Source organism: Monodelphis domestica, chromosome 3 (assembly GCF_027887165.1).
Source record: "Monodelphis domestica isolate mMonDom1 chromosome 3, mMonDom1.pri, whole genome shotgun sequence".
NCBI lineage: Eukaryota > Metazoa > Chordata > Mammalia > Didelphimorphia > Didelphidae > Monodelphis > Monodelphis domestica.
Genome location: NC_077229.1, coordinates 416,110,477 through 416,137,082, shown reverse-complemented (window position 1 = coordinate 416,137,082; position 26,606 = coordinate 416,110,477). Strand labels below are relative to the sequence as shown.

Below are 26,606 nucleotides of genomic sequence, written 5' to 3'. Positions count from 1 at the left end.
CATTTGTCAAATGAGCTGGAGAATGAAATGGCAAACCACTCCAGTATCTTTGCCAAGAAAATCTCAAATGGGATCACGAAGAGTTGGATGCGAGTAAAACGAATGAACAGCAACAACATGGCTTCATGGTCAAATTCTACCACCAGGGGTTGAATCAGCACCAGCACTTTTGGCCATGGTGCTCCTTATTGATTCTACCAGAGGTGTAATGGAAAGTAAAGAGCCTGAGAGTCAGGAGCCAGTGAGTCTTATGACGGATGTGCCATAAACTTGCTTCCTGGTCCTAGACAGGTCACTTCACTTTCTTATCCACATGAATATGCAAAAGGAGGCCATGAGCTAAGATGGTCTCTAAATTCATTTCTGGCTCAAGAGTTTGGCTAGCCTTCCTTCTCAAAGGAAGCCAGGCAGGAAGAGCCTGTTCATTTTCTTTCTAGTACTTTAAAACTTATCTAAGGTTACACATATGACAACCTTTATAGGGCATTTTTAAAGATTGATCACAGTTTAGGAAAACTGTGCTATGCCACTTTATACAATGGGTTCTTAGTTTAGATCCCATTACCATCTAAAAATAGCTTCTGGAGGCAAGGGACCTACAGCTAGCAGAAATGAAGTCCCTGTCAGCTGTGAAAAGACAATTCACCACTTATTACCAGAAAGACTGAGGTTACTTTCACTATGCATACAATTGAAATGATTAAAGTTTAAAAGGTAAAGGTTTAAAATTATGCAAAGACTTCATGAAAATCCCCTATTTGTCTAGGAATTGAAAATGTTGGCATGAAAAAACCCTTCTACTACTTGACCCTCAAGCTTGCAAAAAGCTTTTATGAGGATACTCCATTCACTTGAAGGATTCTTCAAGGAAAATAGAATAATGGATTTTTAAGACTAGGTAGGAATTTAGAGACCACAGAGTTGAACACTCTTACTTATGAAAAACACCCCCAGATTTGAAATACCTAAGAACATACAGCTAATTAGTGACAGTGCTGGCAATCACAATAACATGGCAATCCTTCGTGTTTAGAATGGGCAGCTAAGTGGTACAGTGTATAGAGAATGCTGAGTCTAAAGTCAGGAAGACTCGTTTTCCTGAGTTCAAACCTGGCTTCAGTGACACTTGGCAAGTCACTTAATGCTGTGTGCCTCAGTTTCCTCATGTGGACTGGAAAATGGCAAATCACTATATTTTCTTGACAAGAAAAACCAAAATGGGGTCACAAAGAGTTGGACATGACTGATATGACTGAAAACAACAAGGGGAATAAATAGGCTACTATGATTTACTCTTGGTTTGGTCCTTTGCTGCTCTGACCTGAAACTTCATAATTCTGGCTCCCATCTCCTCTAGACACCAAAAATCTAGACATTTTTCAATTAACAACCTCTATTTGACTAGTATAACAAGGCATTCAAACTCATTTTTCTCATTTTAAATTTTGTTTTGAATTCTTAATTCATGCTGGAAATATTGAATACAGGTTTTTGGGAGAAGAAGGGATTTTTAAGAGTTTGCCTAGTCCAGCTCTTTCTTTTACAGCAATATACATTGAAAAAGAAGAGTGAAGAAGAAGAATGTGCCAGTCCAGGCAAACTCCCGTCCCCACCATTCATTCATGAGGAAACTGAGGCATAAGAGGAAAATTATTGACTTAGCCATGGTCATATAACTAGCTTTCCTGACTTCGACTCTAATGATTTCCCCTTCATCAAAGCAGAGCTCCCAATTTTTCTGCAACCTTATTTTAGCTCACTTGAAATCTTATCTGATTGGTTAGCTTTGTAGTAAGGGATGAAATTTAGTCATTAGGCAACTAATACGCTGAGCTCCAGGGGTGAGGGGATTAGAACCGGGTTAGCTGTTATAGGTTAGGAAGGCAGGGGGTCAGAAGGAAAAACCATTTGCAGTCATTAGTGCCAAACATTAATTCTCAAGCTTTCTGAGAAACCCTGGGGTGAGGGCAGTTATCTCAATAGATATAGTGAAATTCTCTCCCCAATTCCCCCAAAAGATTATATTGATGCTTGAAAGGGGGAAGGAAAAAAAAGGTAAAAGAACAAGGAATAAGGAGAGTCTGTAAGAGGGAGGGAAGAAAGCCATTAAAGGGAAATATCGGTTTATAGATAGGTTGGCAAGAGAACTGAAATTGTAAACCAGGAGAACAATCTCTACAGGAACAGCAATATTACATGATGATAAACCGTGAATGACTTAGCTATTCTGATCAATACAATGATCCAAGACTATTCCAAAGGATTTGTGATGAAAAATGCTATCTACCTCCAGAGAAAGAACTGAAGGATTCTAAATGCAGATTAAAGCATAATTTTTCCTACCTTCTTTGTTTTTCTTGCTTTTTTTTACACCATGGCTAATAGGGAAATACGTTTTGCTTGATTTCACACATATAATTGATATCACACTTCTTGCTTTTTAAATGGGTGGGGCAAGGATAGGAGGAAGGGAGGGAATTTGAAACTAAAATGTTAAAAATTAATAAATAATTTATTAAAAGAAAGAAAAAGGAAAAGTAAGGATTAAATCAGATTTACAGGTAGAAAAAGCAGTGAAAATAGCCTTGGGTTATTTTAAGTTGGAGAAAACCCATAGACAAAGTTTTAAAGAGGATACTTCTTACAGTTTAAGCTGTTGTCATGGTATACTATTTTTATTATGATTTTTAAAAATATTCTCTTAATTTGCTTTATGTAGTCTGTTTCATGATTTTTTTTAGCCAAAGGTGAAATTCTGTGAGTTATGGATTATTATTCAGGGAAATACTATTTTATTTTATAAAGCTGTGAGTTTGTTGAGCATGATATCTCTGGTTTTTCCCCCTTTACATGCCTGAAGTAAATCCAACTGCTCTGCCTGTACTAGTCTAATGAGGCACTACTAATCAGGTGGTGTCAGCTCTCGGAAGTGAAGGTAGAATAATGGGAAGAGATTTAAGAGACCCTCCAAGAGCACTTACCAGAGGGTCTATGAAATTCAAAAAAAATATTTGGATAACTTAATTTAAATATAATTGGTTTCCTTTCCATGTAATATATTTTCTTTTATGCACTTAAAATATGATTCTGAGAAAATGATCCCTAAGCTTCACCAGACTGTCAAAGGTGTCCATGACACAAAAAAGGCTGATACCTACCCAAACTGCACCTCTAGAACTTAATGTGTAAATCTTTACCCTTTCTAAAAGATGTAAATTTAACAGCTATGTATTAATATCAAACCATTTAAAGATTTTTCAACATTTTATGTGTAATATAATCATTTGTACACCGATAGAATCCATGTCTCTAATGCGTTGGGAAATCATTGGGAAAATAATTTTTAAAAATTATTGATGGTCGCTTTGCAATAAAGGGTTACTTCCTCTATTGGGTCCCGTTTACAATGGCTAAGTCCTCTAAACCAGTCAGAACAAAGCCACTTGCAGTCTTGAAAACAAATGATGCTGGAGCACTTAGCTGCATTGGTTACACAGCTGTTTTCTCCTCCTCACTCTTCTCTCAGATGTTACATTTGGAGAATATTTTAGGTGATGCTAAGTAGGCATTTTGGCACTGCCTCAGAGACTAGAGAAGGACAGCTGTCTGGACTCCATCCTATAAGTTCATTATCTCTGCATCTGGACAAACATGGGCAGTGTGGAAGACATATTTACAACAACCAGGATAGAAATGAGAGTCACAAGGCTGTGACAAGTGACTTCAATGCATCCTCTGTGGGAGCCCTGGAGAAAGGGGCTTCACATTTCATGGTCACTGACAAGTGGCTGAAGTCCATCTTTGTGACCAGCTCTGGTGCTTTTACTTAACAAGCATTTGGCATGCTGCCCACTTTGTTCTCAGCCACTGTGAATAGCAAGTACATTGTGCTGCCCTCTGCCACGATAGATACGCTGGCCCTGGGTCTTCCTTCTGGTGTCAGCACAGCCAAGAACTACAGGTCAGGACATCTAACCATTTCTCTTGCAAAATGTCTCTCAAAGTTTTAAGGCTTTTGACTCCAAACTCTTAAGACTACAGGGAGCAACTGTATTCTGAAACCAAGCCAAATTAGCAGAATCCTTCCAAATGCTGTAATTTTATTTAAAAAAAAAAAAGAACTTGCTGAAATAACCTTGGTAACTGTGAACCCTTGGAATAAGAATATTAAGACTGGCCATTTCTTGGCTGTTGCCTTTTTTCATCTGTCTGCATGGTTTGTAGGAATGCCACTTGCCTCTATTTGAAATTTTCCCCATTTCTTCCAACAAAAGCAACCAAAGGGAACCTGAGTTATTAGCTTCAGTTTGATTAGCTATAGAAGCTGAGAAGATTTGTCACTCCTAGTAAGATATTAAAAAAAAAAACACCTTCACAGTTTTAAAGTTAAGCTTAGACTTAGAAAGAATAGATTCTGACCTTTGAACTGTTGTCAATATCAGCTTCCTAGGCGACTGAGATTCCCCACACCACACCCAACATCTCTATTAACAAAAACAACAAATCTACTAGAAATTAAACTCAATGTGTCCTAGGATTTTCTTATTCATCTTTGTATCAAGTCCTGGCTCTCCTTACCCCTAGCAAGGACAGTGTGCAGCACACAGCATCATTTAATAAATATATTTTGAATGCACAATTAAAAGAATCAATAAATGACAGAGGTAGCCAGGTGGCTCAGTGGACAGAGCTCTGGACCTGGAGTCAGGAGTACCTGAGTTTGAATCCCTCTTCAGATACTTGTTAGCCAAGTGACCCTGGGCAAGTCATTTAATCTCTTTTTGCCTCAATTTCTTCATCTTTATGAAAAATGTATGAAACATGAAAATACATCTAGCACCTACCTGCCAAGATTGTTGTGAGGATCAAATGATATATTGTAAAGTTGCTTTACACATCTTTAAGTACTATATAAATGCTAGCTATTGTTTTGAATGGTTAATCCTAGAAGAGGTCTTTAAGAGTAGAAGCTTTAATACAGCAAAATACAGCAAAAGAATTATACTCTCATAGCTGGTGTTTGTATAGGTGTAAGTTTCATGAGTGATAGAATCTTAAGTCTGGGTGGGATAAAAGAAATAGTACAGAAAGCCAGCAGGACTGGGTCCTAGCCCCATTGACTGTGCCACATTTCTAATTCCAGTGGCTCTGCCACTCATTTGCTATCTAACTTTGGGTAAATCACCTTACTTCTTTGAGACTGACTTTGCCCATATAGAAAATTAGGACTACAATGCTTTTTCCTTCTTTCTTTCTTCCTTTCTTTCTTTCTTTCTTTCTTTCTTTCTTTCTTTCTTTCTTTCTTTCTTTCTTTCTTTCTTTCTTTCTTTCTTTCTTTCTTTCTTTCTTTCTTTCTTTCTTTCTTTCTTTCTTTCTTTTTTCTTTCTTTCTTTCTTTCTTTCTTTCTTTCTTTCTTTCTTTCTTTCTTTCTTTCTTTCTTTCTTTCTTTCTTTCTTTCTTTCTTTCTTTTTTAAACCTTTATCTTTCATTTTAGAATCAATACTGTCTATTGGTTAATGGTAGATAGTAAGCTCTAGGCAATGGGGGGGGGGGGTTAAATGACCTGCCCAGGTCCATACAGCTATGAAGTGTTTAAAGCCACATTTGAACCAAGGACCTAACAATGCCTTTTCAACTTAGAACACTGCCTATGATGCCTCACAAATATATGATTATTGGCCCAGTTTTTAGCTGAGGGTAGGAAGTGAAGTTGAGAAGATGAAACCTAATAGCCTGTACGTCTTCCAGTTCCAACCAGAGGAGGAGAAGAGACTATAGGCAATAATGTAAGTTTAAGTAGTCAAGAAAACATAGAGCACACTATTTAAACAATTTGGATTCAAATCTCAGTTTCACTATTTGCTGATAAAGGAGGTGGACAAGATGATCTCTATAACCCTTCTAGTTCCAAATGGGATGGATGATTTCCCCTTAGCCCTCTGCAATTAAAGCATAGCTTCATAAAATAGGTGCACTTGGATTCTCTGCAAGGTGAGTTACTGAGGTTTCTTGAAAGAGGCCAAAGCAAGACAGTGGTCAGTTAACTGACCACCATTCTTGGAATCACATCTGTAATATGTGGATTAGAGAAAAAGATTCCAAGAGACCCAAACTAAAGGTGAGACTTTAATTTTAAAAAAAATTTCAAAAACCCTAAATGTTCTGATTTATAACTTCACAGGAAGGGATGGTAGGCAAAAAAAAAAAAATTAAAAGAACATTCTGTGTAGAGTTATTATTTTGCCAATGGTTTGTGGGTTGGATGAGACATGGCATTCCTAAACATTAGACATGACAGTTTTTTTAGGGGGGGTAGATGGAAGGAAATACAAATACTCTCCTCATATCAAGGTTTTCAGTCCATTTGACTTCTTTTGGGTACATTTTTCTTTCCTTTGGTGGCAATAGTAAACTCTAATAGTATTAGGTAAAGTGAAAGGGTTTTTTTCCTTAGAATCAAGAGAATATTTAGGATGCTGAATTTAGTTTCAATTCAATATCATAATGAGAAAGGAAGGAGAGAGGCAGGCAGACAAGCAGAGACAGAGAGAGGGAAGAGAAGGGGAGGGAAAAAGAGAAGAGGAATTTTGTGAGTATGTATTGACAAGAAGAAAATGCAGTTTGTCTTAACCCCAAAACATGTTTTAATAGCTTTATGAAAAGGCTGTAAGGCCATGATGTGTTGTGTGTTAAGAATTTCTGGACATGGGATTCTTCTCCCTTTTACCACATTTCCCTTCCCTATCCATGGAAGAATGGCAAGAAGAAATAAGAAAAGACTAATATTATTGACTCATAAGGAAAGAGGTCCAGACTGTGAATTGTGAGAAATATTTAATCAGAAAATGTTTCAATTTAATAGCAATGTGAGTTCCCTTACAGAAAGCCCATATTGTACCTCATTATGGAATCAAGGTGATCCTAGGCTTTCAAAGGTCATGCTAGAAGGAAGCACTTGCTCTTAGGTATTTCTCAGCTGAAAAGACTTTCAATATGGTGTCCCTGGTGGCCATAGACTAAGTCTACTGTTTGAAGAATAGACACCTGCTGAGTTTGGAGAAGCAAGCTCAGAACCAGACAGCTAAATGCAACAGGTAACAATTGTTTTGACCATGACAACCCATTACACAGATGTAAGTATGGAATGCCTGAAGGTGGGTGTCTTCTCCATTAATGGGATCACTGCATTGGAAAATGGAATACTTATGCCATCTACAAACATCAAAACTCTTAGATTCTCCCAGTTCATGGACTCTTCCTTCTTTAGAAGTTGCATGCTTTGGGGTGCAAATTTAACATTTCAATCCATTCACAGCATGTTTATATAAGGTAAATATTGAAATCTCAAGGATTTAGCCTTTACAAATGTGAAATTGTTGACAATTCAGCTACAACATTAGCTTGAAATTTACTTCCTCCTTCACAGGATGGGCAGTTTTACTAATTTACACAAGAAGATTGTGGGGTAGGTTTTAAACTTCTTAAGAGAACAAGAAGACATATATCTCGTTCTCACAGCTTATGCTAATATTCCCAGTGTTATTTTTATTACTACTTTCCTCAAGAACATACAATGACTCCCTGAATACCATTCTTTATCTAGTTACCTTTTCATTGTACAGGTGAAGAAACTAGTCTATAGGAGTATAATATCTTGACAAATTCATATCATTAGTGAAGGACAAGGCAGAGATTGATTCAGGCAATGATGTTTTACTGCATTCTAAAAGTATTCCATATTGTGCCATTCCCACACACACACCCATGTCCTTTGGATCTAATGACCTTTTCTACTATACCACACACACACACACACACACACACGTCCTAACCAGTCTTACTTCTGAGTACCCAGAGAAGTCACCTGGCCACTCCTTCTCTAGTCTAAAACAATGTTCTTCATGCCTCTGTGTCTTAGTTCTTCCTCTGAATGACCGCCCCTTCCCTTTCCATTTGGCCAAATATTAGTCATGCTTCAATCATGGTTCAAACCTCATCTCCTTTTTAAGTCTTTCAGTATATTCTCCACTGATTTCTTCTATTTCAAATAGCAGAACACTTACAAATAATACTCAGTTTGGTATTTAATTCCTTTGTTTAATGGATATGACTGAACAAATTGTGTCTCATATTCCATTTGCTTCCGCTTTCCCCACCCCCAACACTGGACTGATTGCAAACTGCTAGAGTGTCAAGACCAAGACTGAATTGTTTTTCATGGAATCAGGGACCGTCCTAGACAATAGGATTTCTCTTCTTCCAAAGCTCCACTGCTGACTTCTTTGAAGTGTCAGCTAAAATTCTACCTTTTACAAGAAGCTCTTCCCAGTTCTATCTGAAATTATATCCAATGCATCATATACAAGGCATGTTTATACATAGTTGTTTGCATGCTGTTTCACCAATTAGAAGTCTGTGAGCTCAAGGGCCAAAAATCTATTTTTGGTCTTTCCTCGTATGCCTAGCACCTAGCACAGTTCCTCACACACTTATTAAGTGCTTCAGAAATATTGAATTGAACAAATACCTTGAAAACATTCTAGAAGCACCTCTCACATACAAACAGTGATTACAAACTACTCACATCTAGTCATTATAGACAGTCCTTTAACTATTTAAACAAAATCTCAACACAATCCTGCTCCAGGGCTTTCTATCTGTGTGACACTGAGTAAATAATTTATTCTTTCTGGGCATTTTTACCTGTCTTTAATATAGTGATCAACTCCCAGAGTTCTTTGGAGATTCCAAAGAGATAATGCACAAAATGTATTTTGCCATCTTTAACCAAAGCTACTATCTTGAAAAACAGTCAAGTTTAATTTCTTTATAAATATTTTACAAATTAGATTCTTCATTAGTTCTAGCTAGACTCACACCCAAGTGATTCAGGCAATGATGTTTTACTGCATTCTAAAAGTATTCCATATTGTGCCATTCCCACACACACACTTAAATATTAACTGTCTTTTTTCACACTACCACCAATGTTTTGTTAAACTCAAGACATTTGCTGATAAGGACTGCAAACCAGTTATGAAACTAGGATCTCTCATATCTCTCCTCAAAATGGCAGAATACATCCGTTGGAAAGGAAAGTTTTATAGGGCAGACCAGATTTCCATATTAAGAAACTCACATACACACCCATACATACCTATTAACTACTCCCTTATTTGCTCCTGTGCTGACACAATGGTACCCTATTTTAGTGCCAGGCACCTCTGCTGGAGCTCAGTAAATACTTGTTGGTTGACTGGCTGGCTTACTGAACAAGCTATTGCACTCTTCCAAAGAAGCATAACTTATTCCAGGGAGCAACTTAACCCTTAACCTGCTCACATAGGTTTGAACATTGCTTTTTACCCATCAAGTGACATACGATTTTGCTAGAGAAAACTACTTCAACAAACTCTAAAATCAGCCCATGCCAAATAATGGAGGAGGAAACTGGAATTCCTTGAAGTTGAAATATAGTATCTCTTCCTTAACAAAATGCATGTAATCTAAGTAGTAAGATGTTTGGGGACCTTTAACGTGATTTAAGTATGGATGCTACAGAAAGGCAGAGTAATAGATAGCCCAGTTCTATGCACACAATATATGCTCAGGAAATGATTCTCCAGCAGGAAGTGCTTATTACTGATGAGGAATGGAGGGCTCCCACAGTCTCCACTCAAATATCTTGCTTAGCACAACACTAAAGAGAGTTTCCCTGAAAACATAACCCTTACTAAGGATTTATCTTCATATACTTCAGAAACCATATTTCTTGAATCATATAAAATTGTCCTTGGCAAAGAACTGGCTAGTAAAGGGGACTATTGAACTTGTGTAGTAATAGCCATGACATATTTTGTACATTACTGACCTTTCCACATATGGGGTTAAGAGATAAATTGGTCAATGATGTAGCTACCATTGGTTAGTGGTAAATACTATTGATGGCAGAACACAGAAATGCATTTATTGTATTGTGCTGGAGGACTGAGATGAATAGAGACACTGCCATTGCCTCCTTTCCTTAAAGAGCCCCCTATGCCCTATTGATAGATGCTTTTAGAAGCAACTTTCAATTACCTACAGGTGGCTTATTCACAGCAAATATATTCATCTAAGCCACATTGCCTTTTTTCCTGATACTACATCACACTTTGGGGTACTTGTCTGATTATCGGTTTATTTGTGTGCTCAGGGAATGAATGTATGTGGAAATAGGATTTTATCCCAAGCAAAACACAATTTAAAAAGGGGATTCTTTGCTTAAAAAGACAGTCTTTTGTTCTAAATCCAAATGCCCAATGGGCTTTCCACAGCTTTGATTTATCAAAGTCCTTTCTCCCTTTTAAGAAGAAATAGATGATGGATGGCTTGGGTTCATTTTCCTAGGCCAGTAGTTCCAAAAGTGTATTTCAGGGCTACTTCTGATCTGGAGGTCATGGCGTGTAGAATTCATGCACATCAGACTGCTAATGATAGAGTGAATAGAATGCTAGGTCCAAGGTCTGGAGTATCTGGGTTACAGTCTAGCCTCAGACAGTATCTATGGGATCATGGGCAATTCATTTAACCTAGGTTTGCCTCAGTTTATTCAATTTATATAATTGTAGTAATTATAGCATCTGCCTTTCAGGATTGTTCTGAGATCAAATGCTACAATATTTGTTAAATAGTGCTTAGTACAATGCCAGGCTCTATATAAATGCTTACTCCCTTCCCCATATGATAAACCATGTTAGTTGATCAACATGTATTTATTACATGCTATATCACCATCACTGTGGTACCAAAATGGAATGCTGGAAGCTAGATTTCTGGTTTCAGAATTCTGGAAGCCAGAACCTGGCTTCTGCCATCAATTAACTTGTGATCTGGGAGGAGAAACAACAAAAAACAATACAAAAACTTTCTGTAATTTAAGATGCAATTATGACAGTTGCTATGAATACTTTTCCATTTTAGAACAGGGGAAGATGAGTAGGGTCTGGTAAATTTTAGGGGGAAGGTAGGATGGTAGAATTTGGAATGGGAGAACTGAGATGAAAGGTCATTCCAGACACAGGGGAAAATGTTAGCAAAGGCAAATGTAAGAAAAACTATGGCAGACTTATGAAGTGACCCATGGGAAAAGAGCATTCAGGCTAGGAAATGTGAAAAGCAAGGTTGGATGGATAATAGTGTGGCAAGCCAGATCATGGAGGGCCTTGGAGAATAGGCCTTGCAATCTAACTTGATGCAGGAGGAAATAGACAGATTTTCTATTTCTGCCATGAAGCAACAACATTCTTTCTTTTCACCCTGGCAAGCAATTTTTTTTTTCTTGTTGGAGTAGTGAAAGGAAATGGATGTGGCCAGTTTTCCACAGGATTATTAGCCAAAGGGGTCTCTGAACTGAGAACTTGGCAAATCATCAAATGAGAGAAAGCTAAATTATGGCCAGGTAGGTTGACAGCACCCTAAACTGAAGTTTCTTTAATGAAAATAATGCCAAATAACTGGTAGCATGATGAGCTATTCCAATGTGGTGGAGCACTTCCTCCAGTGAATCAGTATTTCAAGCCTCTGCCAATTTTAGTGAAAGGCATACAGAAATGAAATCCTTTTCTCTTAGATGTCTTAAGATGGATGTTTTTTCTACTATAATTAGCATCAACCGGAACTAGAGAAATGGAGTAGAGAAAGCCAAGGAGAAGAGAGATTTCAGCTATTTAAGAAAACCATCTGTGATGTATGGCACTGTCAAGAAGGATTTGGGAAGTCTTCTGGAAAAAATCTATCCTTCTACCAAGCTATGAATCCTGCACAGAAGTCCAACTTTACACAAACAAGGAGATGAAGTTCCTGCATATATATGGTAAGGAAGAAGGAATGGTTGCTCTTGAAAATTGGAAGAGATGGCCTCATTCCCCAAACAAGACTTCAGAATAACCATACATATGTAAAGATCGAAAATTTATATTGCATAAAATAAACCCAAAGATAATGAGCAGAACAGACTCTAGCTCCTTCTCTTCAAGCCTACTCAATCTGAAAAATGGTAATGAAGACCAATTAAAGTGTCATGGAACATTCACAAATCTCTAGTCAGGTAGAGAAGTGTAACCCTATAAAGAAAGAAGTGACTTTGCCCAAGATCCCTGCTACCTCACTAAAATTATTTTACTAAAAATAAATGAGGGAACAAGCAAGTCAAGAATTCAGTTTCTGCCTCTAGGAAAACATCTGTCAAATTCCATTCCCTCTTATTCCATTTCTGGCCTGGCTCTGCTGTGAACCTAGGTAGGGTTACACTATCTCAGAGACTTGGTTTCTTCATTTGTAAAATGAAGAGGTTTCTACCAGATCATTTTCAAGCTATCTTCCAGGAGTTTTTGGTGTCTACTTCATTCCATTCCCCTCTGAGCTCATGGGCTTAAATGTCTTGTTCCATTCTACAAACTCTAAATTCAGAGTGGCAGAGGATTTGGGTTCAATTCCTGGCTTTATTGCTTACTGCCTTTATGACCTTAAGCAAGTCACTTAATTCCTTCCAGACTTCAGTTTTCTCATCTGTAATATGAAGGGGTAGAAGAAATGTCTTCTAATTTCCCTTCTACTTATTTATCCAAGATTCTATGATCATTTTATTATAATTATTAGATTAGATTGTATTTAATTCCATCTAAATTTTCATTTTATTCCATTGCTTCCACTCTAAGTCTTTTCCCTTCTATTCTACTTTACTGAGGTAGGGAGTTGGTTGGGTATTTCTTTTAGAGGAAAGTAAACATCGATCCTTAAGATACAGAACAATCGGGAGCTGCCAAGAAACCAACATCATGAAGAATATTTATTGTTAGATGCAAGGAAAATGGAGGCACATTTCAACACTTGAAGCTAAAAGATCATTTGGTGCCCACATCCTCTACCAAGAAAAAAACAGCAGATCATTTGAAAGCTGCTCTTTGGTCCTCAGCCCTGTGGGGTAATCAGCCTTCTGGCCACCTCACTCCCATCCCAAATCACTTCATCTTCGCAATGGAAAGGGATCCACCTATGATCTTGTCCAAATATTCTTCCAAGCATGAAGCACATCTTCAACACCTCTCTAGTGGCAGGGAATTCAAGACTATTGGGGGCAATCTCCATTTGGGAAGAATGACTCATTGTTCTCAGGTTTTTCCTTATATTGAATTGAAATGTGCCTCCTCATAACTTTTATCCACTGGGTGGCAGCCTAGAGAAGTTGCTGTTGCTCAGTTGTTTTTGTTTTGTTTTGTTTTCAGTCATCATGTCTGACTTTTCATGATCCACTTGGGAATTTCTTGAATGAAGATACTATACTGGAATTGATTTCCATTTCCTGCTCCAGCTCATTTTAGAGATGAGGAAATGGAGACAAGCAATCTTAAGGGACTTGACCAGGGTCACACAGCTAGAAGTGTCTGGGGCTGGATTTGCACTCATACTGAGCCTTTCTGATTCCAGGCCTGGCACCTATTACACTGTGCCATCTAGCTGCCCCAGCCTAGAAAAGAAGCCTCTCAATTCCTTAGATTTGTGAGGTATTTTTCCTAAAATTGGAATTGTGGGATTTTTACAATTGTCATCTTTAGTTTCAATTAGGCAGCAGAGGTTATTATTTTTTATCACTAATTTAAAACCAAACGTATAGAAATATACAAGAGATAGAGCCTAGGTTATAAAACAGTTTCTTATATTATTGAAAAATGTTTATTGTAATCTTGTCTTGCACTGTTGTTGAATGAATAGCATAGTTAAAATAGCATAAGATTTGACAAAGGGCATCATGGTACCATAGAAACAATTTTGGTCCTGGGTTCAAAGCATGCTTTGGCTGCTTGTCAGCTGCATGATCTAAGCTCAGCCTTCTAACCTATTTAATACTTTATTTCCAGTACTTGGCCTAGTTCAGTCTCTGAAGGCCCTCTCAGCTCTCACATGCTGAGTTTTATCCTCCCATTCTGCTCACTTTCCTTCAAGCACAAGGTCCATTCTTTTCCTTAAGTATTCACCAAGCTCTAAAGTTTGAATAGCTCACAATACAACACCTCACAGAGCAGCAGAATGGGGACTCTGGTATGCCTGGGGAGTAGGTCTGGGCAGCATTTTCCAGGGAACAAATGAAAAGATATCCCTCCCTGATCCTGCATCTACCTGCACTCCAGACTAATTCCAAGTAATAGCACAGTTCTGGCTTTTGGCTACTCCGATGGGTCACCTGCAGGTCACTTACTTGTCCAACCAGCCCTCATCCCCAAGAGGATGATGTCACGTAGTCTGCTCTGGAGAAAGAGCTGGCTGGATGTATTTGAAGCTCTGGGGGTGGAGTTGTGGTTCTGCTCCTCCAGCTTGCTCATAGTCTCTCCCACCCGCCCTGGGCACCCTGCAAAGACACATGCTGCTGACTTTTGAGCACATTCCTTGCAGGCTCTCAACTGGTCAGAGGCTTTGCCCATTTTCTGGTCAATGCCTTGAGGTTGCAGGCTTGTAGAGGGTGGTTTCTGAGGTTTACTTAAGTAGAACAGACTGGAAATTGGGAAAATTTCCACGTCCAATCACTCCCAGGTTTGTTTTTACATTTATGGCATTGTTTGGGCGATGACATAATGAAGGCATGGGCAACTATTCTCTTGGGAAAAACAGGTGAAAAGTAAAATGTAATGAATGCTTGTGAAGATGAAAGAGAGGAGGGAGAGAGAGCTCCCCAAAGTGAAGAGAAGATGGAGCTGATAGTGCAAAGTGCCCTCAACTAGATGGTTCAGTGGAGAGTCCTGGACACACAGTCAGGAACTCCTAAGGTCAAATCCTGACTCATACATTTACTAGCTGGATGGCTCCAATATGTCAATTAACTTCTATGAGACTCAGTTTCCTTGTTCTACAATATAGGGGAGGGGATGTAAACTCAGTGGCCTCTAAAGTCTATACAGATTTACATCTATGATCCCAGAAACCTTAAGTCAGAAGATGTGACCTAGTCTTTGCTCTGCCATGTCCTTGCTATATAACTTTGGGCAAATAATTTATTTATTACAACCTCAATTTCTTGCTATTTGACATAGGGATACTAATACATACCCTATCCTAGATCAAAGGATTACTGAGAAGAGTTGGAAGAGGCCTCATAGGGTCATTAAGTCCAGTTTCCTAATTTAAGAAACTGAGGTCCAAAGATTTGAAGTGACTTCTTTGTGATCAATGAGTAGTAAGTGACCTGGGATTTAACCAGGATATCTATACACTAAATCATAGGTGTCCAACTCAAATAGAAATGGACCAATAAGTGGGAGCTAAAAAAATTCTAAACAAAGCATATTTAATTGAATATACTGATAAAGGTCCTAAGAGGAGAGTTGAGAAACTAAATTTCGGTTGTGGTCCCATTTGACTTGGGAGGCAATTAGAAAAAAAAGTGATACTTCTCTCCTTAGTAGAATAAATGCAGTGTCTAAGTTTGATTAAAAAATGATAAAACATATTTAATTTCCTTCTTTCTATAGGCAGTTTTAGAATGCCAAACACATTTCCTTAAGGGATATTTTAGAGAGAATTTCCATAAGTCATGCACTCATATGGATGTCAGAAGAAGTGATAGGAGGACACTCAAGATCTCTATGAAGAACTTTAGTATTGATAGTGAGACATGGAATACCTGGCATGGGACTCTCCAGCATGGTGTACCTGCATCAATGAAGGTGGTGTATTCTGTGAGTAAAGTAGAATTGAAGTGGCTCCAAAGGGATGAACGATTCACAAATTTAGAGACATCTCCATCTGAAATGCTCATACACATTATTTGTGCCTAACATGGAATAGAGCCCTCCAAAGTTGTATTGGTCTGATCAGCCACACATACACAAAAAGTCCACCACACTAATTTATGTAATTTATTGGCTTTTATACAGAGAAGCAACTTGAGGCAAGGACTCAATCTTCTTCCTGGGATCTCCAAGAACCTTGCTCAATGCTCTATATTGAGTAGACAGTTGAGGGATGCTTGTTGACTTGAGTTAAAATTGAAGTAAGTTTGACCAGTATAAAAGATTTAAAAGAACACAATAAAAAGATGTCAATCTCATATTTCGGTAATAAAAATAGAAATTATGTTCACTAAAAAACAAACTGTATACACTGTACATTGAACCCAATTAAGTCATGCCATTTTGGTCTTCTTCAACTAGAGAGGTGTGGCGTGCATAATTGTATCTATGCTCCCAAGTGAGATTAATATGAGTGTTTTTATTATTTGCTGTTTTTGTAACAAAGTTGTTTTTTAGGGAAGGGCAGGAATTGGGAAGAGATGGAATTAAAAACAAAGAACACTCATAAAATTCTTTGAAAAATTCTTTACTTTCCATTTTAGAATCAATACCATGTATTGGTTCCTAGGCAGAAGATGAGTAAGGGTTCAGCAATGGGGGTTAAGTGACTTTTCCAGGGTCACTGAGCTAGGAAGTACCTGAGGCCAGATTTGATAGGCCTGGATCTCAATCCACTGAGCTAATTAGGTATCCCCCCATAAAACAATTTTTAAAGGAAAGAATGTTGGTCTAAGAATATGAAAACCTAGATTACAGGGACAATTGCTATCTAGTTATGTGTCCATGGATGAGTCATTTGACCTGGGTGTTGGTTTTCTCATCTAACAAACAAATAATTCCAGTACACCTATCTCCCAGGGTTATAGAGATCACATGAATCATGCTACCTAAAAGCCTTTTGACAGGTACGAAATTCCATCTCTAGGGAAGGGGTGTCACTTCTTCTTAAGGAAATCTTCTCACTTTCCTAAGCCCTTAGACTCTACATCTGCCAGAGAGACATGATGTTTTTGTCATCTTTATCACCCCACCTTCTTGCCTTGTCACTCACTCACTCACTCACTTCTCATTGGAGATTGTGAGCATTCTATCCTACACAAAGCCCAGGGACTAAAGGATCTGTGAAAGGCCATTTGGACAGAGGGATAAGCCAGGTTAGCTCAGTGCTTTTAAACAGTATCAATACTACCTTAAACAGCATAACTCAAACATCTACAAAGGGTAATGCTAAATGAGAACAGAGATCAGATGAAAACTGAACATTTGGAGATACCTAGTCACAAATATTCCCAAATCAATGACCATTTTTCTTACTTGGTCCAACATCCTGTCAGAACTTGCTGAGTCTTTATCAGAGGACCTTTCTTTTACTTTTTTTTTACAGTGGGAAAGTCTCCTTATAAGATATAGGTTTTACACCTCAAGAAAATTGTTATTTTTCTCTTTGAAAAACAGACAGACTTAGATACTCTATTTAAAAGAACTATTCATAGAACAAAATACCTGAGAAATATCTGCCAAAACAAACTCAGGATCTACATGAACATAACTATAAAATACTTTTTATACTAATAAAAACAAATTTAAGTAATTGGAGAAATACTAATTGTTCATGGATGGGCAGAGCTAATATAATTAAAATTATAATTCTACCTAAGCTAATCTACTTATTCAATGTCATCCAAATCAAATTACTAAAAAGAAATCTTATTGAACAAAAAAAATGACAAAATTTGTTTGGAAGGATAAAAGATAAAGGATATCAAAATAATTAATAAAAAATGTAAAGGAAGGATGTCTAGAAGTATCAAATTTTAAACTGTTATAAAGCAATAATTATCAAAATTATATGGCACTGGCTAAGCAAAAGAAAAGTAGATCAGTGGAACGGGACAGGCATACAACAATAGTAAAGGATCATAGTAATCTTCTATTTGAAAAAAAGCATAGATTGAGATTTTTGGGATAAGAAATCATTATTTGTTAAAAATTATTGAGACAGCTAGGAAGTAATTTGGTAGAAACAAGGTAGAGATCAATATCTTAACACTGTTCACTAAGATAAGATCAAAATGGATATGTGATCTAGACATAAAAAGAGATATAAATAAATTAGAAGAATAAGGATATTACCTATCAGATTTATGGATAGAAGAGGAATTTATGAGTTGACAAGACATGGAGGGCATTATGAGACATAAAATAGAGAAGTCTGAGTACATTAAATTAAAAAGTTTTTGTATAAATAAAACAAATGTTATCAAAAAGGGAAGCAGAAAACTGGAGAAAACATTTATAGATAGCCTCTCAGAGGTCTCATGTTTAAAATATATAGAGAACTTTGTCAAATGTATAAGAAAAAGAGCCATCCCTCAATTGATAAATGGGCAAAAGATGAAGAAATCAAAATATGTAGATATATGAAAATGCTTTATTTATTACAGATTAGAGAAATGCTGACTAAAAAAATTCTGAGACATCGTCTCATACACATCAGATTGGGTAAAATGACAAAAAAGCTAAACGATGAATGTTGGAGGGAATGTGGAAAAATGGGAACACTAATAATGGTGGAGTTATGAAATGATCCAACCATTTTGGAGAGCAATTTGAAAATTTTCCCCAAGAGTTATAAAACTCTTCCAAAAAAAACCAAAAAACTCCTTAGACTCAGTAGTACTAATGCCAGGTCTGTTTCCCAAGGAAATCAAGGAAAAAGGACAAGCACCTACATGTTCCAAAAGATTGACAGTCACTCTCTCTGTGGCATCTGGAAGACTAGAAATTGAGGAGATATCCATTAGTTGGGGAATGGATACAAACTGTGGTATATGATTGTGATGAAATACTACTGACTGTAAGAAACAAGCTGACTAATAAAAAAACCAAACAATCTTACAAAAAATTATAAGAAGAAGTGATTGAAATACAGCCACAGATTTAATGCTGGGAGTCATCAAAGACTTGAATTACTTGTAATGTTCACCTCCAGAGAATGAATTAAAAAATGTTAACAGAATCACATAATCTATTCATTAGTTTTTCATGTGTACACAGGATTTCTTTTCTTAATTAGGTTCATTTATTTTCTTAAAATAAAGCCTTGATACTATTTAAAAAAATTATATACTAGTACATTTTCTCCCCGTTTCAACTTAATGTTTCCTTTCTATCAAGCTCAGCCTATCTCCCATAGTCACTGAAGAAAGAAAAAAAATTATGGAGAAAAGATCCACCATAAACAGATGACCAATTACCACTGATTGGCAAGAAAATTCAAGAGCCCTGGGATAAATAAGTGACCCTTCCCCTCTACCATCCCTTCTCCCAGACCAGTAGTAGTCCTGCTAGTGGGTCAACCCTACGGTCTTTGTCCAAGGGAGCAAGCCCGGTGGAAACAGGATCTGGTGACTACTTTTCCAAGTACTGCCTGTCCCTGGTTCCCAAAAAAAAAAACAAAAAAAACATGGCTCCTGAAGTCCCAGAGGGGAGAAAAGAGGGAGAGGTTCTTGCAGGAGGGAAAAAATCCTCCCAATCAAAATCCTTGGCACTGTCAAATTGATCACCATCAGAAACAGATTTTTTTCTTCCTGATTTGTAACTGAATCCTCCAGTAACTGTTGTATTTCTTATTAGAAAGCAAAGTCCTCAAGGACAAAGACTGTTTTGTTTTTCTATTTGTATCTTTAATGCTTTGCACTGTACTTTGCACATAGTAAGTACTCAAAAGCTTATTCATGCATCCATCCATCTACACATCCATTCATTTGTTTATAAGTTTTGTAAGGGTGGGTTCTTCTACATATGCATAGTAGACTATTTGCTGGTACCTTGTAAATGACCTTCATCATACTCAAGGACTATACAGTACAGGCAGATGGGGAAGGAAAAAGAAGATAAATGTAGAATACCTTCCTCCTAACCAAATATAGAAAAACACAATGCCACATCTTGAATGTGCCTTTAAATACTTTGTATTATGAACTTTTGCAGGGGCTGAGATGGGACACACAGAAAGGCACAAGAACAAGATGTACCCACTTATAACCAAAGGAAGGAGTTCATGCTTCATAAAAACGAGCTGTAGCTTGATCTCAGGCAGTTTCAGGTGCCAATCATATTGGAGCACAATATTCTTCTCCATTGATCTTGGAAAGCCTATAAATTCATTTTTCCATGGCACACTTGACATGGCTCACACACAAGAGAAAGATTTTACATACCGATTATTTATTGAGAAGTAAGTAAAGTAAAAAGCATATCCTGGAAGTGGATCTTGGTATGGTATGAGAGGAAAGTTTCTAAAAATTACAGTTGTCCAAAAGTGAAAAATGTATCTCTATGGTAATGAACATCTAAACACTAGGAGGTCCTCAAGTGGAGATTCAGTATCTGGTTATTGAGGATGTTTTAGAAGGTGTTCCTATTCACATAGGAGTTGGATTTAAATAACCTCTGAAGTCCTTTCATATATAGCTGGGAGAGGCCATGAGTTTTTCTGGTTTCTTAATCCTTCCACACATATTTTAATTTCTGCAAACGGGCTTTTATGTGCTATTTGGGGAAAAAAAATTTAGTCTTTGCCAAAGGTAATCAGTGGGATGAAATCCCCCCCAGGTTGTGTCAGCCTGAGGAAGATTCTTCCCTCCAAGCCTCTTCCACAGTATCCCCCAAAAAGTTAATTTCTAGAGAGAAGGAATCCTTGAGTCAGGAGAGAAGGAAGCCCAGACTTCCTTCCATGCAGCAGTTACTTCATTTATTTCTGCCCCATGACTGGCCACTCTTGGGAAGCTGTGAGCATGGCTGCTTTCCTTAGCCAAGAATGGTTCAGTGGCATATCCATGCCAAGTTTGTCAAAACCACAGTTTCTGCACACCCAGTCCAGAATGTTCATACTTCCCCAATCCTTTAGTGGTCTAAATAAAAACTTCCAACAGTACTTGTGAAACTGTGCCAAACTGGGAAAGATAAATGGCCTGGGGACTCCATGCTCTGCAGGTGGAATTTCTTGATCACTGGCTTCAACATGGCCAAGACTATGCAATTTTTTTTCACATTTCCAGAAAGTTATGGGTCACAACATTTAATTTGATAAATACTAGGTTTCCAAGGGGGCTTTGGGTAGAATCTTAGGAAGTTCAACAAAATAAATATATAATAGTTAACACAGGGAAGGGGGAAAAATGACCTTTGTAATAATCCACCAGAAAAAAAAAATATTCTTCAGTCTCATACATCAGTCCACAGAAGTTGCATGGGATCCAAATTACTGGCAGAGAGATACCTTTTCACAGTAGTTTATAGTAAAAAAAGACTATACAGTTTAATATCTCTTATTCTAATCATCTTTCCAATTTTCATTTTACATTTACACATGCATATACATACACTCTTGTATCATATCTAAAGAATCACAGAATATCAGAGATAGAACAAACCACAGAGATTATTCCAAAGACCTAGGTGGCTCAGTAGATTGTGTCAGGCTTTGCGTCAGGAAGAACCAAGTTCAAATCCAGTCTCAGACACTTAGTAGCTGTGTGACCCTGGGTAAGCCTCTAATCCTCTTTGCCTCAGTTCCTTTTCTATCAAATGAACTAGGGAAAGAAATGGCAAACTACTCCAATATCTTTGCCAAGAAATCTCAAATGGGGTCACAATGAATTAGACAGGACTGAAAATGACTGAATAACAACAAAGGAAAGAGAGACAACAGTGCTTGCAATGGTCATAGAACACTTAAGTCCAATTTCATATTGATGATTATTATCCTACTTAATATCCACATGTGACTAATATGTGTATAAATTTATAATGTTCACTGCTACTCCCTTATCTGAGAGAAATCTGTTACTTTCCAGCCAGAATGTCTGATGTGCTTAGGAAGCTTTGCATAATTATTTGTTAAGATATATAAGGACTCTGAAGGAAGATTGTGACTGAAAGAAACTTCTTTTGCATCCTCATGAGAGATTTCTCCAAAATGCTGATGATCACATTTTTATTTGGTGATAAAATGTTCATTGCTATGATCTAAATAAATGATGGTATCATTGAGATGCTTTAGAGGTGATTCCTGTAGTGACTAAAATAAGTTGGAGTAACTGACCTCTAATGATCCTTCTAGCTAAGATTCTATGGTTCTGTTCTCCATTAGTTATTTATTGGTTCCAGCCTGATTCCATAAATGGCTACATGGCACTTGGCTTATAATATATAAGCAATTCTAAAAATCCACCATATTTGAAATAGGAGAGAGGAAGAGGAGGAAAGGAGGGAAGAGATGAGGCAAGAAGGAGAAAGCAAAGATGTATAAGTGGCTACATAGTAGTTGGCTTACATGACACAAACATCCTAATAGTCACCATGTTTGAAATAAGAGAGAAGACAAGGCAAGAAAGTGAAAGGAAAGAAGGAAGTGTTGGTGTAGGGATACAGTATGAACTGTAGATATGTTAAGAGATGGCTAGAAAAATAACTTTGCCATCTGGTGGGGCAGAGGGATAGGAAATAAATGATTTTCTGACTGCTGAAGAGGAAATGAAGTGTGCAACTGCTGCTATTGCTAAATGGGGTCTCTAATTCCTCTCTCCGTAATGATAATGACTTAAATTTATATAGTGTCTTTCACTATTCCAATCCCCAAGAAGTGTCTCAGAGGTATAACCAGACTCATCTCTTAGTTCATTTAAAAAATTAAGCCTCCATTGGGAAGAAGTTGACAATGCTTTTAATGTGAAATACCTGTTATTGGGAGAGCTAATAATCAGATACTATAGGATGATGGCAAGAGAGGAGGAGCAATCTCCATATCTCCCTGAAATATAGGGGAGAAGGAGAAGGGGAAGAAAAAGTATTACTGGGTCACTACTATCAAGATATATTAAAGGGCATTATCTGATGCTCCAGATGTAAATGACTGTTTAGGAGCAGCCAAAGATGGAGACAAGAAGTGGAATGAGGGCAGTACTGAATCAAGTCTCTCTTGATTCTCATGAGATAATCAAGGAAAGAAAAAAGGTATAGAAAGGCTGTCAATAACATGTTTTCAAATAGGGGCAATATGCTCAGTTAACTCCATGTTACACCCGTGGTTAAGAATTTCACAAATATTTTGCAAACTGAACCAATAAGGAAAGGGATAGAAGACCCATCACTGGAGACATTAAAGGGTTGACATTTAGAGAAGATTAGGCTATAAGGAACGATTCCTCATTGGTTTTGAATTAAGTAACAGAATGTCTTCTTAATTACTCTACTTCTCTTGACCAGTTATATAATCACTGTTCAGCTACCTTAGGGGAAGACTAGTAATTTGCTGGGTGAGGGTTTTCAAAAGGAATAGATCATGGGAAGAGCATTGGCTCTAAAGTCACGACACTTGATTCTTTTTAATGTTGGCTTTGTTACTGATCAGGTTTTTATTTTTAACTATTAATATATTTTTTTATTAAAAACATTTAAATTCATTTTTTGAAGTCAGTCCCTTCCTCCTTTCATCACATCAAAGAAAGCAATATCTTTTTTTTTAAATAAACCCTTGCCTTCCATCTTAGAGTCAATATTATGTATTGGCTCCAAGGCAGAAGAGTGGTAAGGGCTAGACAATGGGGGTTAAGTGACTTGCCCAGGTACACACAACTGGGAAGTGTCTGAGGCCAGATTTGAACCCAGGAAGTCCTGGGTCTAGGCCTGACCCTCAATCCACTGATCTACTCAGCTGCCCCCAAATAAAGCAATATCTGACAAAATATATAGATTCTATGTTTCAAGTTTCCATTTCTCAGTTCATTTTCTGGAGGTGAACACTTACAAATGATTCTTCATATATCAAATTTATAGTTGTATCTAATGTTCTCTTGGTCCTGCTTGTTTCATGTAGTTCTTTCCAAGTTTTTTAAAAAAATTAATCTCCTCATCATTTCTTGTAGCACAATAGTATTCCATACTGATTAGGCTTTTTTTATGCTGTTTATGCTAAATCAACTGCTTAGGCCTCAGTTTCCTTAGGGAGTAAAAGATTGAAAAAATCATGGAGCTGGAGAGACAGAATGAAATCTTGGTAGTAGCTTAGTTACAACCTCTCATTTCATAGAGGAAGAATATGAGGCCCAGAAAAGTAGAGTCTTTCTGAAGGTCATACAGCTAATAATAACAATCTTGCTGACATTTATATAGCATTTTAAGGTTTGAGAAATACTTTAGATAAGATATCTAATTTGAGCCTCACAACAATCCTGTGGGAAAGGTGATGCTATTATAGATGAGGAAACTGTGACTCAGAGAATTTAAGTAATTTGCTCAGATTTGATCAGCTAGTAAATATTTCAGGTGAGATTGAAACTTAGGACTTTCTTATAACAACTCCTGAGCTCTAACCACTATGGAATAGTGTCTGCTAATAAGTGTAAGAGCAGAAACTAGAACCCAAGCCACATGAATCCCAAGTGTATGAACTTCCCACTATCCACACTAGTGCCTTTTTTTTTTCTTTTGGTCTCATTGGGCTGATGTGAGAATCAAGGGAGTTAACAGATGTGAAGGCACTTTGGACAAAAATGTCACCAGAGACATTCAAATGAAAATACAAGGAAAGCATTATGGCAAGAATGGAAGCCAACTGCGAGACCCTGAAAATGATAGGAGCTGAGTCTGTAACTAGGCAACTTGTTGGAGCTCAAACAACCCCAAAATAATATAGTCTGGTTTAGGAAAATATTAATCAGATTGTTTCTTTAATGTGTGATCATGGTGACAAGCCCCTCTTGGCTGCCCTGAAATAACTCTCTTATTTTCCAACAAATTATGCTTCTTGTTTGTTGAGTCTTCTGAGTGAAACCGTGACATTGTTTTCCGCCTAAATAAAGCTCAGAAAATGCAGAAATGAGAACCAACTCTGCCCCTGGCTAGGTGAGGTCCCAAGGTTCAGCTCTGCCAGCTCTGCCAAGGCTGAAAGGGAAATCAGGAACATGCCTTGGGCTTAAGGTTACATTAACTCCTTTCTTAGGGCAGGCTTCAACATCCAGACTGCACTCTGTGCACGCTGCACAATACTGAGGATCCACAAAAAAGTAGAAGTCAGACTTGTCAATTGTCTTTGGGGGGGGGGGATCCTTTTTGGATCATTTATCTCCCACAGCACATCCAAAAGGACAAGAATGCTAATCGGCCTTCATTAACCCAAGAGACCACCACTATAACAAATCCCATGCTAGAGATTAGGGTGGAGGTTTGAAGGGGAAATATGAACCTTTCTTAAATGACACCTCTTAACTAATAACTGTATTTCTTTCTGAAACCTGCTAGCTAGGGAAATGTATATAATTATTCATTAATGGACAGCTCCCACCTTCTGTAATTATTCATTCCTGAGGAGGAATATGAGAAGGGAATGGATAAAAAAAGCCCTGGCAGGCCTCAGAGATTTGTTTCTTCCCCCCAGTGCTTCTGCATTTCAGCCATGGAAGGAGGACCTTTTAATTTTCTGCTTTGGGGTAAAAAGTTGTATATTACTGTGGTTTTATAACTGTCTTGACACTTAAGGCAGGGATTCCCTACTTTTTATGTGTTAAGGAGCTACTTAATGTGCTCTTCATTGAAAGCCTTGTAACCTGTAAAGTGATTTGTGGGAGATACTGGCAGGAAACTGGGAGCCTGAAAGGGGGGGTCAGTGGAATTTTGGTGAGGGAATGTGGAGGAGGGGGACATTGACCAAACAATATTTCCACTGCTGGGAAGCCACAGGTAGCAGGAAGGGAATATGATGAATGCTGCTGGTAATGTCACATCAATATCAGAAGTTTTGAACTGTACTTTCCTTCCCATTGGAAATGCCCTCAGAATAAAAGAAGGTTCATATGATCATAGATTTAGTGCTAGGAAGGATTGTGAAGGCCATTTATAAAGACCAGTCCTCTAATTTTACAGATGAGGAAACCAAAGCCAAGAGAAGTAAAGCAAGGTTACTAAGAGAGTATACGATAGAGACTAGTCCTCTGATTCCAAAGCCAACACTCTTTCCACTCTACCATGTTAAAGGAAGTTATAGCATTGTTAAATGTACCCCCCCCCCACTCCTGGTGTTTCCCTAGAGCCTAAAATTTGAGATGCAAGGGAGCCATAAGTCTCCTCCTCCTTCTGATGCTCTCCTAAGTTAGCATTTTAAAAGCCCATAGGCTCCAAGGAGAGAGGATGCTATTAATTGCTGGTTTCCTCAACTTCCTTGAATCTTACCATCATTTTAAGTACCTGAGAGATAACATAAGAGTCCTATGTTCAGAAGTCAAAACCCTTGATCTCACTAGGCTGAGGTCTGTGGCTTGTAAGTTGATTAGAATTAACCTGCTGAGAATCCCTCACTGGGGTTCCAACTGTAGAAGGGGCCACTTCAGGTCAACTGAGTGCTCTTTGATAGGAGAACAGGAACCCTGGCATTATGGGGATCCTGTAAAAAAGCCTATGGATCTTTTTTGAGGCATTCCCTTTTTTTCCCCAACCAATGACATTAGAGATCACCTGGTCATATCACTTACATCTTTCTTTCATCTCTGATAAAAAAAGCAAAGATGCCAGTGATTCTCACAATTAAGAATTTGACAGCCATTGGAGGTTCATGGACCCCAAATAATTTCCTAAGAAAACACAGAATAAACAGGGCAGAATATGGAAGACTAACAAATCATGGACAGAAATGCTAGGTAGTCACTAAACCAACTGTAAGAAGAAACTGGCTTTCATTTGACTCTAACGTGTTCAAAAAAGTGAACATAAAAAAGGTGCCGA

The 26,606-nt window shown here is 37.7% G+C and overlaps 1 protein-coding gene across 2 annotated transcripts in view; it reads right to left on the bottom strand.

The window, feature by feature from the left end:
* SETBP1 (SET binding protein 1) overlaps positions 1-26,606 on the bottom strand; it is a 474,204-nt gene that overhangs the window by 119,938 nt on the left and 327,660 nt on the right. The window lies entirely within an intron of this gene.